Below are 14,373 nucleotides of genomic sequence, written 5' to 3'. Positions count from 1 at the left end.
TTTTATTTCATTCATTCATTCATCATCTGTAACCGCTTATCCAGTTCAGGGTCGCGGTGGGTCCAGACCCTACCTGGAATCATTGGGCGCAAGGCAGGAATACACCCTGGAGGGGGCACCTGTCCTTCACAGGGCAACACACACACACACACACATTCACTCACACTTTTTTCAGTCGCCAATCCACCTACCAACGTGTGTTTTTGGACTGTGGGAGGAAACCGGAGCTGTTTTTATTTCATCTTATTATAAAAACAGAAAAGAAATCAATGCCTCTAAATACTGCAAAGTGCAGAATCATTAACTCCTTCAGTTTAGTTTTTGCTATAATTGCAAAAGCTGTTTTGTTTTTAGGCAGTAAAACCATAAGCCTGAAGCTTTGCTACACCTTATACATGTTTCAGAGCTGTCTCTACCAAGTACATATCTGCAGGAAATGAAATACATAGCACTTCTGATATTTTAATTATATATTTTTGTTAATCTGATTATGGCGTGAACTGCAAACTTATGAAATCCATTAGGTCTCTCATGTCTACAATCATTATTTTAATTTGATTACAAAATTATAGGACTGTGTTATTTGTTTTGTACTCAGCACAGTATTGGATTATAATCTGTTTAAATGTGTAAACCCTTAAGTAACACTGTAGAAAATGGCCCACTATTCAAATAAATATTTAAAGCAGCTCCTTTCCATTAATGAACATGGGAGAGATGGTGCTAATAATTTGCAAATAATCTTAATATTCAGCAAACCTACCATGAGCACTTAGTCATAGCGGGTGTATATGACAGTGTAGTCAGTGCATGTAGCTACAAGGTGAACTTAATAAGATAGAAATATACTGTAATGTAGTTATGATTTAATTAATTCCAAGATAGTGGTGCAATCTTACAGGAAATTTGGCTCAACTTAAAACTAAGACTATAATTAGACATTCAGGTTGGTTTTAAATGATTCTTTACAGAAGTATGTCCTTGTTGTAGAGTATTATGTATTACTCTTTGTGTTCAGATGATCACATATGCTTTGATTTGGCATCAGAACCTGGTCCTGGAACACACTACTCACAAAATGAGTTGAATCAAGTTTGTTTGAACAGGTAGAATAGGATCAGAATTGGATAACACTGGCTTAGACTGTCAGAAAGCCTCCCTTTCTTCTTACCTGGATTGTGCATGTAAATTTGTAGAAGGACTATCATTCATTCATTCATTGTTTGAAACTGCTTATCCAATTCAGGGTTGCGGTGGGTCCAGTCCGGAGCCTAACCGGATTCACTGGGTGCCAAGCAGGAACACACCAGTCCCTCACAGTGACACACACACATTCACTCACACTGAGTCGCCAATCCACCTACCAACTCCTCAGACAGTCACATGGAGTGTGGCTCAAACCCACAACCTGGATCTGTGTGACTGCAACACTACCTGCCCCACCACCGTGCCGCGCTCGAAGGGCTATCAATTTAGTTAATATAGTTAATTTATTGGCGGCACGGTGGCGCAGCAGGTAGTGTCACACAGCTCCAGGGGCCTGGAGGTTGTGGGTTCGATTCCAGCTCCGGGTGACTGTCTGTGAGGAGTTGGTGTGTTGTCCGCGTGGGTTTCCTCCGGGTGCTCCGGTTTCCTCCCACGGTCCAAAAACACACGTTGCAGGTGGATTGGCGACTCGAAAGTGTCCGTGAATGTGTCTGTGTTGCCCTGTGAAGGACTGGCGTCCCCTCCAGGGTGTATTCCCGCCTTGCGCCCGATGATTCCAGGTAGGCTCTGTACCCCCCGCGACCCTAAATTGGATAAGCGGTTACAGATAATGGATGGATAGTTAATTTATTCAGTTTCATTTATTTCAGAAATACACCACATGTACAAATATTTGAGGACAAAGTTCTAATGAATGTATTCTACATTAAGTTGCACCCATTACTAACACAGATGTGCAAACGTGCACACACTGCCTCTCTAATCCCCGTAGAGAAATACTGACAATAGAATTGGATTCTCTGGAGTAGAGAAACATGAACCTAATGCCAGGCGAGGGATATATAGCACCCCAACACTGACCTGTGCTCATGAACCCATATTTACTGTCATGTCTCTTGTTAGGAAGTGAGTAGTAGCCTATATGTGAGCAAACATTATCATTCTCAGTACACGTGGTCTCAGTTAAATGGTTATTTTCTTTATTTATTGCAAGAATTTCACATATTAAGCCAACCACAACAAGTCTGTAAATCACATAATGCTGAAAATGTACTCCATATAATGTACTCAATGTTTACAAGGTACAATATTAATACTGAAAACAAAACAGTTATTACATGGTCACCGACATACAGCTGTTCTACAAAATACACAGTAATACACAATATCCCAAAAAACTCACTGACATTCTCTTAAACTTCCAAACAATGCTCAAACAGAGCAATCTGAGCTGCATTAGTTATGGAACTTTGTTAGAAGAAAGAAAATAACTAGGATACCTATTTTGTGCAGGGCATTTTATGCAAAGCAGGACATCACAGTTAACCAGACAGCCTAGGTTTCTAAAAGTATCAAACTATACACACTGCCTGAACTGTGGTGTACAAGGTGCCCTGCAGTCTAGTCTCTGTGCCTTAAGAATTGAGGTGAGGGGCCCTATAGTCCAGTTTCCATGCCTTAAAAATTCTGGGGTGAGGGGCATGGCATAACCACAAACATCACATTGACCATGAGACCCTGCTCATCAACACAAGCTTTTAGAAACAGCCCCATATCAGCCCTGTTTTTAAAAACAAATAAAAAGGGTTCTTTAGCCTCTGGGTCATCTCCAGAGCCTTTATGCCAACTACATATCTCAAAGCCAGCGACGTGCTTGAGTCACTTGGAGCTGTACCACCCATTTGGAGCTGCCTCCGGCCTGCAGAGATACCCTTCTCGTCTCTACATGTGTAGTGGTTATGTCTCCAGATGTGGAGAATAAGTAGGAAGAGACTGTGATTTTTCATTGAAAGGCCCAAGCACCGGTCATTTGACTGCAGTGACCCAAAAAACAAACAAACAAACAATAAAAAAACACTGTTTGCAATGCATAGAATTTTAGGAACCCTTCCTTCATGAATTTTCACAGAATTGCTGTTTTTGTAAATTAAGATCCCTACATTCTTGAAATCATTAATGTACAGTCTAGATTAAATAGATTGCGCTCCTATCTCTATGGTTTCACTTGATTTTCAAATATGTCTCTTTTTTTTGCCAGCTAGTGTCACAAACGTCCGATACGCCATTAAGATTTTAAACACACCTAACAACACACAGATCCTCATCAACCTGACACAACTCAGCAGGTAACAGCTGTGATAGAAATCTATTGAAGCAACAAAGGATCTTATAAAAATATACTTTTGATATATGTTTTCTGTTTTGCATGCACAACATATACTTTCTGCTCTTGATTCTAAAAATTTGGCTTGCAGATTTATTTTTTCTTTTGGTAAATTGGTTTGGTAATTTCACTCCATACTGAACCCTGATCAAATCCTACTGCTACTACTCCCCACACAGCAGCCACCAGCCACCACCTTTACATATATTCAGTGTAAGCCTTGACTTAGTGTTTCACTTCAAATATATAACTTCAATTAAAAGAATATTTGGTATCTGGGTAAAAAATTATTTATGAATTAAATAAATGAATAAATAAAAGACGGCACTGTGGTGCAGCAGGTAGACTCGCAGTCACACAGCTCCAGGGACCTCGAGATTGTGGGTTCGAGTCCCGCTCCGGGTAACTGTCTGTGCGGAGTTTGGCGCCCCCTCCAGGGTGTATTCCTACCTTGTGCCCAATGATTCCAGGTAGGCTCTGGACCCACCGCGACCCTGAACTGGATAAGCGCTTAAAGATAATGAATGAATGAAACAAATAAACAACCCAGACAATTTTCTGTGATCCACCGATAAAATGACTTGTTGTGATGTTTTGCTGCATCCTATGTAGATAGCAGGCACTTCAATAGTTTCTTGCCTCCTTTTCTGAGTCTCTCTAATCACAGCACTGGACTTGCACTCCTGTCTATGTGAGAGTACAAAGGTGAGGGTAAATGGATAAAAAAAAAAACAGACACAAGGAATGCTGAGATATAAGAGCGCTGCCTAATGATGGCCAATACTAGAAAAAAAGAAGAAAGAGAAATGAGTGAAAATAATAAAAAAAACTAGATTTTCTGCTCCTTGTGCCTTACTCTGAAATTAGCTTTGGCTTATCCTCATTGTGCTTAAACTAGGTAAACTGAACAGGGCTGTATATAGAGGGAAACAAAAGCGTTGCTGTTTGATATATGCATTTCTAAATTAATGTCACACCAAAGAACTGTGTAACACTGATATGTGCCCTTTAAATAGTGTTTGAAGATGTGTCATGGAAAGAACATTTAAAGTGTTGACAGAGATCCAGGTGTTTTTCTTATAGGTTGACAGATGCAGTTTTGTTGGTAAAGACAACATCAAAGCTTCTAAACACTTACATGCCCTTTCTGTAAGTCTTCTGCATTCTTGCTCTCATTGGCAGAGTTGTATGAGCCGAAGACTCATCTGTGCTGTGGTCCTGTAAAACAGAAAGTGCTTCTGCCTAAGAACACCAGCCTAGACTTATGTTGTGGCACTGTGGCATACAACCCTACAAAGCAATGCTGCTGTGTCAACCTCCAAGTGATCTCCAGGGATTCAAGTGGAAGTCATTGCTGTTTTTTTCCAGATCTGCCTACAGGTGTAGTAACAGGTAATTGGATCTTATTGTTATTATTTCAGAATCTTATTGTCCCAAGTGGAAATCCGTTTTGAAGCCAGATATATTAAGTATATAATACAGAATAAAAATATAAACAACACTCTCAGTTGACAAAAGAAAGATTTAGGTATAAAGGAAATCTTCCATCTATAGCTTTTAACGTTTGGGAACCTAAAGCTGGAATCAGAAGGATGCTGCTGTAATTCAGTTTAGTGGATAATCTGGAAATCTCAGTATCAGTCACATTTTAGTATTTTCAGAATTATGTCATTTAGGGGAATTTACTCATTTTACTTGTTACCTAAAAATATATATTGAGGTGAGTCTTCATTTTTTTTGTTTGTTTGTTTTTGTAATGTTCAATTTCAAATTCATATATTCATTCATACATTATCTGTAACCGCTTATCCAGTTCAAGGTTGCGGTGAGTCCGGAGCCTACCCAGAATCACTGGGCGCAAGGCAGGAACACACCCTTGACGGGGGCGCCAGTCCTTCACAGAGTGACACACACATGCACACCAATGGATTGGTGGATTTGAGTCACCAATCCACCTACCAACTTGTGTTTTTGATCTGATGTCTAATGTGTTTTGTTACAGTTTCTACTTCAAGTCCTCAACATGGGAACCAGGCAACATCTAAACAAAGACCGTGAGTCAGCTCTCAAATCAGAAGAAATCACTAGCTTTTTATTTTTCAGCAGTCATTTCCCACACAAGCATGACTGTCCAAATAAGATACAGACACACTTCAGACTGTGGGTAAGCTTGCAGCACGTGACGACACACGTTTGGCAGATTGTAGATGCTTAAAGATTAAAAAGAGCTCATAAAACAAGTCAAGTAATTTATTTCTATAGCAATTATAAAAGAAAACATGTCTGCCAAAGTGCTGCAAAATAAAATCCACTAATAAAACAAAAACATAAAATTACCAAACTTACATATTAAAAGAAATAAATGTTATTAATTTATTTATTTGATATGGATAATACATGGAACTGTAATATATAATAATGCACAAAAACCAGATGCAAATAAATAAATAAATAACACCAGTCCATAGGAGGCTATTTGAAAATTGTTTGGCCTTAATTGTTTAAAGGGAAAGAAAGGGGAAAAAGCAAGGGATGTCTAAAAGCAACTGGATCGAGGAACGTAGGGCACGTGGGTAGATTAAAAACAAAGATGATCCAAAAAATTTGCAGCCAGGCCATGGAAATCCTTGATAATAAACAGTAACACTTTGAATTCCACTCTGTATTTCACTGGTAATCAATATGAGAGGAGATAAAAGAATGAGTAACTGTTTCCAGGTCTTTAAAAGACAAAATGCTCATAGGTTTTGCTATATGTTGGAGTTGAAAAAAAACCCCAACTACCTCACACAACATTGCATATTAGCTTTTCAAAGGCAATATCAGAATCAAAAAAATAAAACCAAGTTGTTTTACTTGGTTAGGTACACTGGATGACAACACTCAACTTGAATCCACCACAAACACATAATTTGTATAATCTCCATAGAAAAGCACTTCCAAACAGAAAGCGATGCTCTGTAACAACTGTGCATGAGCCTAAGTTCACCATGCCCAATGCCAAGCATCAAACAGAGGGGTATAAACCTGCTAGTATTAGGCTCTAGTGCAGGAATAAAATTCTCTGCTCTCATGGATCCAACCCATACCTTTGGGATGATGTAGTACTAGCCTTGATGATCCACAACATCAGTACAGGGCCTTTCTAATGCTGTAGCTGAAGAATAGCTGAAACAACCTACACAGCAATGTTCCAGGCTGTATCAAGCTTTCCTAGAAGCCTAGATATTTCACGGTAAGTATATACAAACTTACTGTAAAAGATTATTAAAAAATCTATTGCGCAAAGGCTGTCAGTATCCAAATATGTCTTGGCAGCCTTCTTTTACTTCCCACTACAGGAGTCTACAACTGTTCATGTGATTACATGTCATCAGATCCTGTCAGCAATGTTGAAACATAGACAATGTTGCTGAGTAAGGCTTTCATAAAAAGCTATTAATGCAGACAAAGGGGTATCCACACCCTACAAATGCCCTCTTTTATAACAATTGTCTAGACATACACGTCCTTGTCTCTACAATCACTGTCTGTTTTATCAGCTCTTCTGAGTCAATGCTCGGGACCCCAAAAGCGGTTATGGTTTGGTCGGTTGATCATTATTAGCGCTGCAGTGACACTGATGTGGTGGTGGTGTGTTAGTGTGTGTTGTGCTGGTACGAGTGGATTAGACACAGCAGTGCTGCTGGAGTTTTAAACAATGTGTCCACTCGCTGTCCACTCTGCTACACACTCCTACCTTGTTGGTCCACCTTGTACATGTTAAGTCAGAGACAGTAGCTCATGTGTTGTTGCACCATTTGTGTTTGACCACAGTCATTCTCTAGTCCTTCATCAGTGGACAAAGGATGCTGTCGACTGGATGTTTTTGTTTGGTGAACTATTCTCAGTCCAGCAGTGACACTGAGGGATTTTAAAACTCCAGCAGAACTGCTGTGTCTGATTCACTCACAACAGCACAACACACACTAACACACCACCACTCTGTCAGTGTCAGTGCAAGGCTAAGGATGATTTATTACTCATATCATACCAGCTCTGTGGTGGTCAGGGTGAAAGGGGCTTAACAAAGTATACAGAGCATCTATTGTAATACAGTCTGTATTTTTAGGACTAGAAAGTACTCCTCTATGGTCAGTGGAGGTGATAAAAGGGACACTGTGTATAATCATGGTGTACATATTAATGCTATGGCTGACTAGTCAATATCTATATACGAAAATATATAATTTATTACAGTGACAGCCTCTGAACCACAGGGACATTACATTTATGGTGAAAATTAAGCATAAATAGTGTTACACAACAGCACATTTCACAAACTTCAACAATCTTGTATCTTAAATCTGTCACATGTCCTGTGTTATCACAGGGTGTTAATCTGAAAAATGTGTGCTTAATCTAGATTTGTGCCCTGAAGCCTTCGTAAAACAAGTTGTTCCAGTTGTGACATACAGAGTTTCCACACACACAACTCAGGATAATTTAAATGTGTCCAGCTGTGTACATAGCTCTGAGCGAGTAGTAATCAATTATAATTAGGGTTAACTTTGAACCTACTGTGCCATAAACTGACTTAGACTTTAATGAAACAAAAATAAATTTCCTTAAAAGAAAGCACATCAGGACTTTGTAAGAGCTCTAGGTTCTTTTAAGTTCTAATATTGTGTGTTTGTATGTTGGAAGGATATCTAAGAGTCTATCTACAGACCAAAAAGGACTTGGGGTGCGCACAAATATGGACAAAAGGAACATTACAGGTACTGCAATTTAAGGGCAATTTAACATCTCATTCATTCCCTCCTGTCTCTGTCTTGGTTTATTCAGCAGAGCTGTGATGTGTGTCATGATTCTACGGTCAGCATCAGGTTAGGAACTCTGGGTCTAATCTAGAGCATTTATTGTAGAAAAGATGGATGCACAATGTCTCTCAAAATTGAAGCCAGCATAGGTCTAGCACTTCTGCTAGCTGGTTGCAATTTGGTGTGTTGCTCCATCTACCCCATAAGTTTTTAATGGCAAAGCAGCCCATTTTCAATCTCATTTTCTGTCCTCTAAACTGTCTCTCCATCTCCAGAGTCTAATACCAGCAGTCATTCAGATTGATCAAGTGTCAGATTGAATGACACTGAATGAAGTTAACTTCTTATTAGAACTCTCCTTTCCACCTTAAAATGTGCAGCAATTACTGGAGATTTCCAGCCTTTTAATTCCAAATTAAACATGTGTGTTTTGATTTCTACTGCATCATGAGTTCAATAAAAATATTTCAAAAATGATACATAAAGTTTCTTCTGAATACAGCATGATCTGAAGTACAGAGTCAATAAGAACACAGCTGAAGAGCTGTTGTGTTAAAGTCTTAGGTTTATTTTCAATACGCAGGAACATTAACTATGTTTGTATTCAGCTTGCTAAACCTGCTCAGACATTTCAGTGGCAAAGTTCATTAGTCAAAATCTATATTTATCACTGGATATGACAGCAGTGATTTTCATTAAAATAACAGCATGCAGTTTCCCAACAGGAAGGCGATTAGATCTGGAGTTTCTGGCAGGGTCATGATTTTAGTCTATAGTATGACACAACTTTGAAAGACTATTTAGAATGTGAGGAAATACTTAAAAATTTAGTCATGCTAATTCCTAGTTTCTCATTCTTTAATCTTCCTCAAACTGTTTTTCAGGGAATCACTTTCCAAGCCATTCTAGCCTTATGCAAGTGAGTCTCTGTTTTTGTTCTTTAAAATAATATTAAAAACAAGCTTAATTTTTCATATATGCATATTGTTTTTTGTAAGTGGTTCTATTTCAGACAGGGCCTTGGTGTCTTGCTTTATTCCCAACCATTTTAATAAGAAGCATGTTTTACAGTTTTGTGGTGCAGTACTGTACGATCTCTCTGAAGAGGGAGTGATATGTTGTGATGGACATCTATATCATGGCCAGCCAGCTGGCTCTATGTGTGCTGGGAAGGTACCATACTCTCCAGATCATTTCACCATCTGCCAAGGACAAATGCACCTGCCAGCAGGACAACAATGCTGTGGATGGAATACCTTTGACCCACATGAGGAGATCTGCTGCAATGGACACAGGTATGGGACTTATGAGCTCATGGAAAAACCTTGTTCAGGCTGCCTTGTATAATATAGTCAAAATTAAAAGAGAAACTCCCCACCTGCCCCTTTTATCTGGATTGTCTATATTTTCACTCAAGTAAAATATTTGTTCCAATAATGCATTTTTCCTGGGTAATGGATATTATTTTTCCATATTCAGACACAAAAGGTCAGCGGCCGACATGGTTTGCTGTGGCTCTCATGCTTACAGCCTCAGGGATGGCAGACACAAGTGCTGTTCTGGTCACCTTCATGACCTCTCTCTGAAGAGCAATGGTAAGGCTAAGTGCTGTGGCTCTCTACTGCTGACCAAGAAAGAGCAACGCTGCTGCCACTCAGGAGAGAAAAGTCTGGTCTATAAAACGCAGCCTGGCCATTTCTGCTGTGGACACTTTTACTACAACATGTCCCTGTGGAGCTGCTGTGCCGGACGACTCATTCCCACACCAACAAAAGGCAACACAGGCGCATCAAGTGGGACAGAAGGTATGAAGTCACACTGCTAAAACATGTCTGAGTGGGCAAAAGAGAAGGCAGGCTTGGTAGGTGAGAAAGAAAAGCGGCAATGTTAAATCCTTAATCTGTTTAAAAGTGCTATATCTGAATTTTTGCCACCAGACGTCACAGTAGAGTACCAGAATTTCAGACCAAAACAAATGCTTCATATTCAGACAATCCCTTCCCCTCAGCCACCTCTCTCCCGTTCTGTCATGTTTCCAGCAGGGTCAGGATTAAGAATACCAGAAAAAGGCACAAATCACAATGGAGCTCATAGTATTTATAACCAACTGAATATCAAATTGTGTGAATGTATCAATGTGCCCCCTGGGCTCAACAGAAACATTTGACGTTGTGACTCACTCTGACACGCAAGCAGGCGACAGGCAGCCTGAGGTAACAACCTAAAACTAAAGCATGTTTGAGCTTCACCCTTAATATAAAGGTGTGTCAGGGCATAGATTAATATGTAATGGAACTCTGACTCTGAAAAGTCAAAAATGGTAAAATGTCTTTCAAAAGGATGCAATGCACCTGAAACTGCAAAATTATTGGGGCGTGATCATAGAACCAGCACACATTTTGTTGCAAATAATCAACAACAGTCGCAAGAAACGAGGTGAGAAAAAAGGCTCAAATTAACTGACAAAGATTTTAGAAGAATAAAATGTAAAATGACCAGGAACCCATTATCCTCCAGTGCTGTCATATTCCAGAACTGCAACGTACCTGGAGTGCCCAGAAGAATGTGTTCAGTGCTCAGAGACATGGCCAAGGTAAGGTAGGCTGAAACCCGACCACCACTGAACTAGACACATAAGTTACAATGTAAAGCCTGGGTCAAGAAATATCTGATGGCAGATTTTTCAAAGGGTTTATGGACTAATGAAATGAGAGTGACTCTTGACGGACCAGATGGATGGACCCATGGCTGGATCAGTAATGGGCACAGAGCTCCACTTCAACTCAGATGCCAGCAAGGTTGAGGTGGAGTACTGCTATGGGTTAGTATTATTAAAGATGTGCTTGTTGGACCTTTTCTGATTAAAGATGGACTCAAAATCAACTCCAAATCCTACTGACAGTTTAAGAAGACATTTTCTTCCAGCAATGTTACAGGAAAAAATCTGCATCTTTCAAAAAAGACCATGATTTTCATACAGGACAATGCTCTTTCTCATGCATCAAAGTACTCCACTGCATGGCTAGCCAGGAAAGGCCTGACCTAAACCCTATTGAGAACTTGTGAACATTTCTATGGAAGAAAGAAAATATTTCAAATGTAAACAAAGAAGTACAATACTACATCTCTGTGAACAGTGTCTGGGAGGCTGTGGTTGCTGCTGCACAAAAAGTTGATCATCAACAGATTGAGAAACAGACTCCATTAGGTTTGAGGTTTATTAACATTTTGGAATGACAAAGAGCACATTATTTGTTCAATAATAAAATGAATCCACAAAAGTTGCCTAATAATTATGCACACAGTGTATATTGCCACAGTGGCAATTTACGGGTTCCTCGCTGTCTATGCAAAAAAATATGCTTACATTTGCAAGTTCGAGGTCATATACAGTATTGCAAAGTCATTGGGATTTTTGCAAATGCAGCATTTCTGAGTTTGATCTGTCTGTGGGCCTCTCAGTTACCATTTGTTGAGAAGCAGAGAGTGGTACAAAATATTTTAACAATTATTGTTAGCTCTGTGTGCCTCTCAGTCTATGTGTAGGCAGATGCAACAAGACAGGGTTACCCAAATCATACAAACTCTGTCGGGTTACAGACCATTAATGAAGAGGGTGAAAGGTTGCAATGAATGTATGCAGAGCAGGAGGTGGACTCCAGTCTGTAACTGTAAAACTACAAAGTGCTCCTGTGGTCAGTGGAGCTGTTATTGGACAGTGAAAGCGAAAACAATGAGGCATTCATAATGTTGTGATGTGATGTTATGATTTATGGTATTTTTATAACTCAGTCTAGAGACAACATAAGAGAGAGAGAGAGAGAGAGAGAGAGAGAGCATTAGAGACCCATAGCAAAGGCAGATCCTAACCATGTACCAGCTCAGTGACCACAGCCTGGCCATAAAGAAGGGCAGGTATATACAGTTGTGCCTGCCCATAGAGGAGAGAATGTGTGGTCATTGTGAGAGTGGAGAGGTGGAGGCAGAGATGCACTTCCTCACTGTCAAAAAATCAGAACAGTTCACAGACTTTTAAGGTTTAAACAGCTGATCCCAAATTATCAAACACTCACAGACCTAGAGAAATTAGAGATAATCCTGGGAGATGGGCTCACAGCCCCCTTCACTGCACAGTGTCACAGCCTGAGAGACAGTGGGTAGCACCCACCTCAGCATAATCCATGCTTCACTACTGAAAACATTTACACTATAATAAATAAATAAGCATGTATATGTTATACTGGTACATATATAAAGCTTGTTTATGTATAAATATATATTTATATATGTTACATCATTTTGTAAACGCTGCCAAACTATCTATTTTAAATATTATTTTTATTATTTACTACTGTTGTCACTTAATAAAGCTATTTGAATCTGAGAGAGAGACAGAGAGAGACAGACAGACAGACAGACAGAGGCAGAGAGCATGTGCGAAAGAATAGGAGGGAGGGGGGTAAGGGAGATTCTTCAATAATGCCTTTAAATGCATTGCTGAGAATAACTCACATATGTTTGACCGCAAACTACTCTGTGATTAATGACTTAATATGGGCATGTGTGGTATCAGCAGAATCACAAGAACCTGAACTTTAATAATTATTAAAAAAAGTTGAAATTGCACTACTGCCTGGCATCCAGGCTCTGCTTAACACAGGTGTGTAACTTGCATTCTAAACATCACACATATATAGCTGTAAGTCTAAAATGCTTTTGCCAAATATTATTAAAAAGCATAAGCTTCATTCATATGTGCTTCAGAACAGATCATTATGTTTTGTTGGTAGTGCATCCTTAGGTGGCGCTATAACAAATGAAAAACCAATTTTTTAAAGTATTTTTCCAATTGTAGCGCCCCCTGTATGTGCACTTTGATCATATTTGGCAGAGGTCTTCGGAGTTATGCCCTGCACATGTGTACCTATTTTGGTTTGATTTGGGTCCAGTTTGAATGAGTTATAGCTGAAAGAGCCCACTCACGTTTGTTGAAGTATTGCAGCAACAGTGAGTCCAAATCTCAATTACTTTTGGATAATTATTTACCTACCACGCAATACAGTTTGCAATGAGACCAATTGTGCGTTGATAGGATGAAAACCCACAAACTAGTTAAAAAATTCCATAATCCCATACCTGACAACTGATCTTTTTTTTTTAATAATTCCAATTGCAGTATTGTGAGACACAAGGGAGTGTATATTATGAAGCTCATATAATGTTGCTATGTTGAATTTTCACTGAGATATTCCCATATTTTAAGGTTAAAAACAAAAATTGTAAAACCAATACTAAATTTTGATTGGCCAATGATATTACTAAACGTGCCCGTATCAAGTCGTCCTTAATTCCCCAAGTATAGGATTGCTCACAGAACCAGCATGCCATACATCAACTTAATAGGCCTTGTAGATGCTAAGATATTGGCAAAAATACATAATTAGCTATCATAGAACCCCTTATATTTCATGCAAAAGCAAATGCATGCTACCTCAGAATCTTGTCTTAAATCAAAGACTGGAAACTCATCTGATTTGAGTAAAGCATACAGGAGTAACAGGGGTTACAGTAAAACTTGCCATTCATGGTACATGTTCATTTGCATATGTCCGCCATCTTGTTTCCAAATGTTAGGATTTTTTTGATAATTATTGACCGGCTCACTCCTGCGAACATTTTGACACCAAGATCATGGGGATCAGATCAAGATCCAGGGACTAGCTCGCAGAAATATGTTTTGTGAATTAGCAAAAAATCGAAGTGGGCGGAGCTTAGTGGTTGTATCGAGCTTTTTGATTCATCAGGACCCAAGGATCTCTACGCCACACGAGGTGGAAAATTCTTTGATGAATGCACTTTGTGCTCGGAAACCTAATAATTGCCAGAATTACCTGAGATAGAAAAACTGGTTCAAATCATTATGAATTGCCATTGTTTTCTATCTCTTTCCAGAGGTCATTCTTCAACCCTTGATGGATCATACCTTTTCTGCCTTTTGCAGTATGAAAGGTAACTCCTAATTACTACTAATGCAAACATGGTATTCATTTCTTATGTACATTATTGTAACAGATACATTTATTAAAATTACTACAGATTTGTTCATTCTTTATGTTATCATGGTTTGCAGTAATGCTGGGAACAGTTAAGAGTGCCGCAGTGAAGGGGAAGCAGCGTTTTGTGGTCTTAATGAATTCCATG

At 39.2% G+C, this 14,373-nt stretch overlaps 1 protein-coding gene across 3 annotated transcripts in view; it reads right to left on the bottom strand.

Annotated features, from left to right (window-relative positions):
* gemin7 (gem (nuclear organelle) associated protein 7) overlaps positions 1-14,373 on the bottom strand; it is a 42,198-nt gene that overhangs the window by 18,515 nt on the left and 9,310 nt on the right. Inside the window, exon 5 of one of the 3 annotated variants that reach the window (XR_010804518.1) lies at positions 2,222-4,588. The exons of the other annotated variants lie outside the window; for them this stretch is intronic. The gene's annotated coding sequence lies outside the window, so the exon portion shown is untranslated. Of the gene's footprint in view, positions 1-2,221; positions 4,589-14,373 lie in introns of those variants that run through there. 3 annotated transcript variants of the gene reach the window in all.

Source organism: Hoplias malabaricus, chromosome 11, assembly GCF_029633855.1.
Source record: "Hoplias malabaricus isolate fHopMal1 chromosome 11, fHopMal1.hap1, whole genome shotgun sequence".
NCBI classification, from domain to species: domain Eukaryota; kingdom Metazoa; phylum Chordata; class Actinopteri; order Characiformes; family Erythrinidae; genus Hoplias; species Hoplias malabaricus.
The sequence above is the reverse complement of the archived record's forward strand: the minus strand, read 5'-3'. Positions and strand labels throughout refer to the sequence as shown.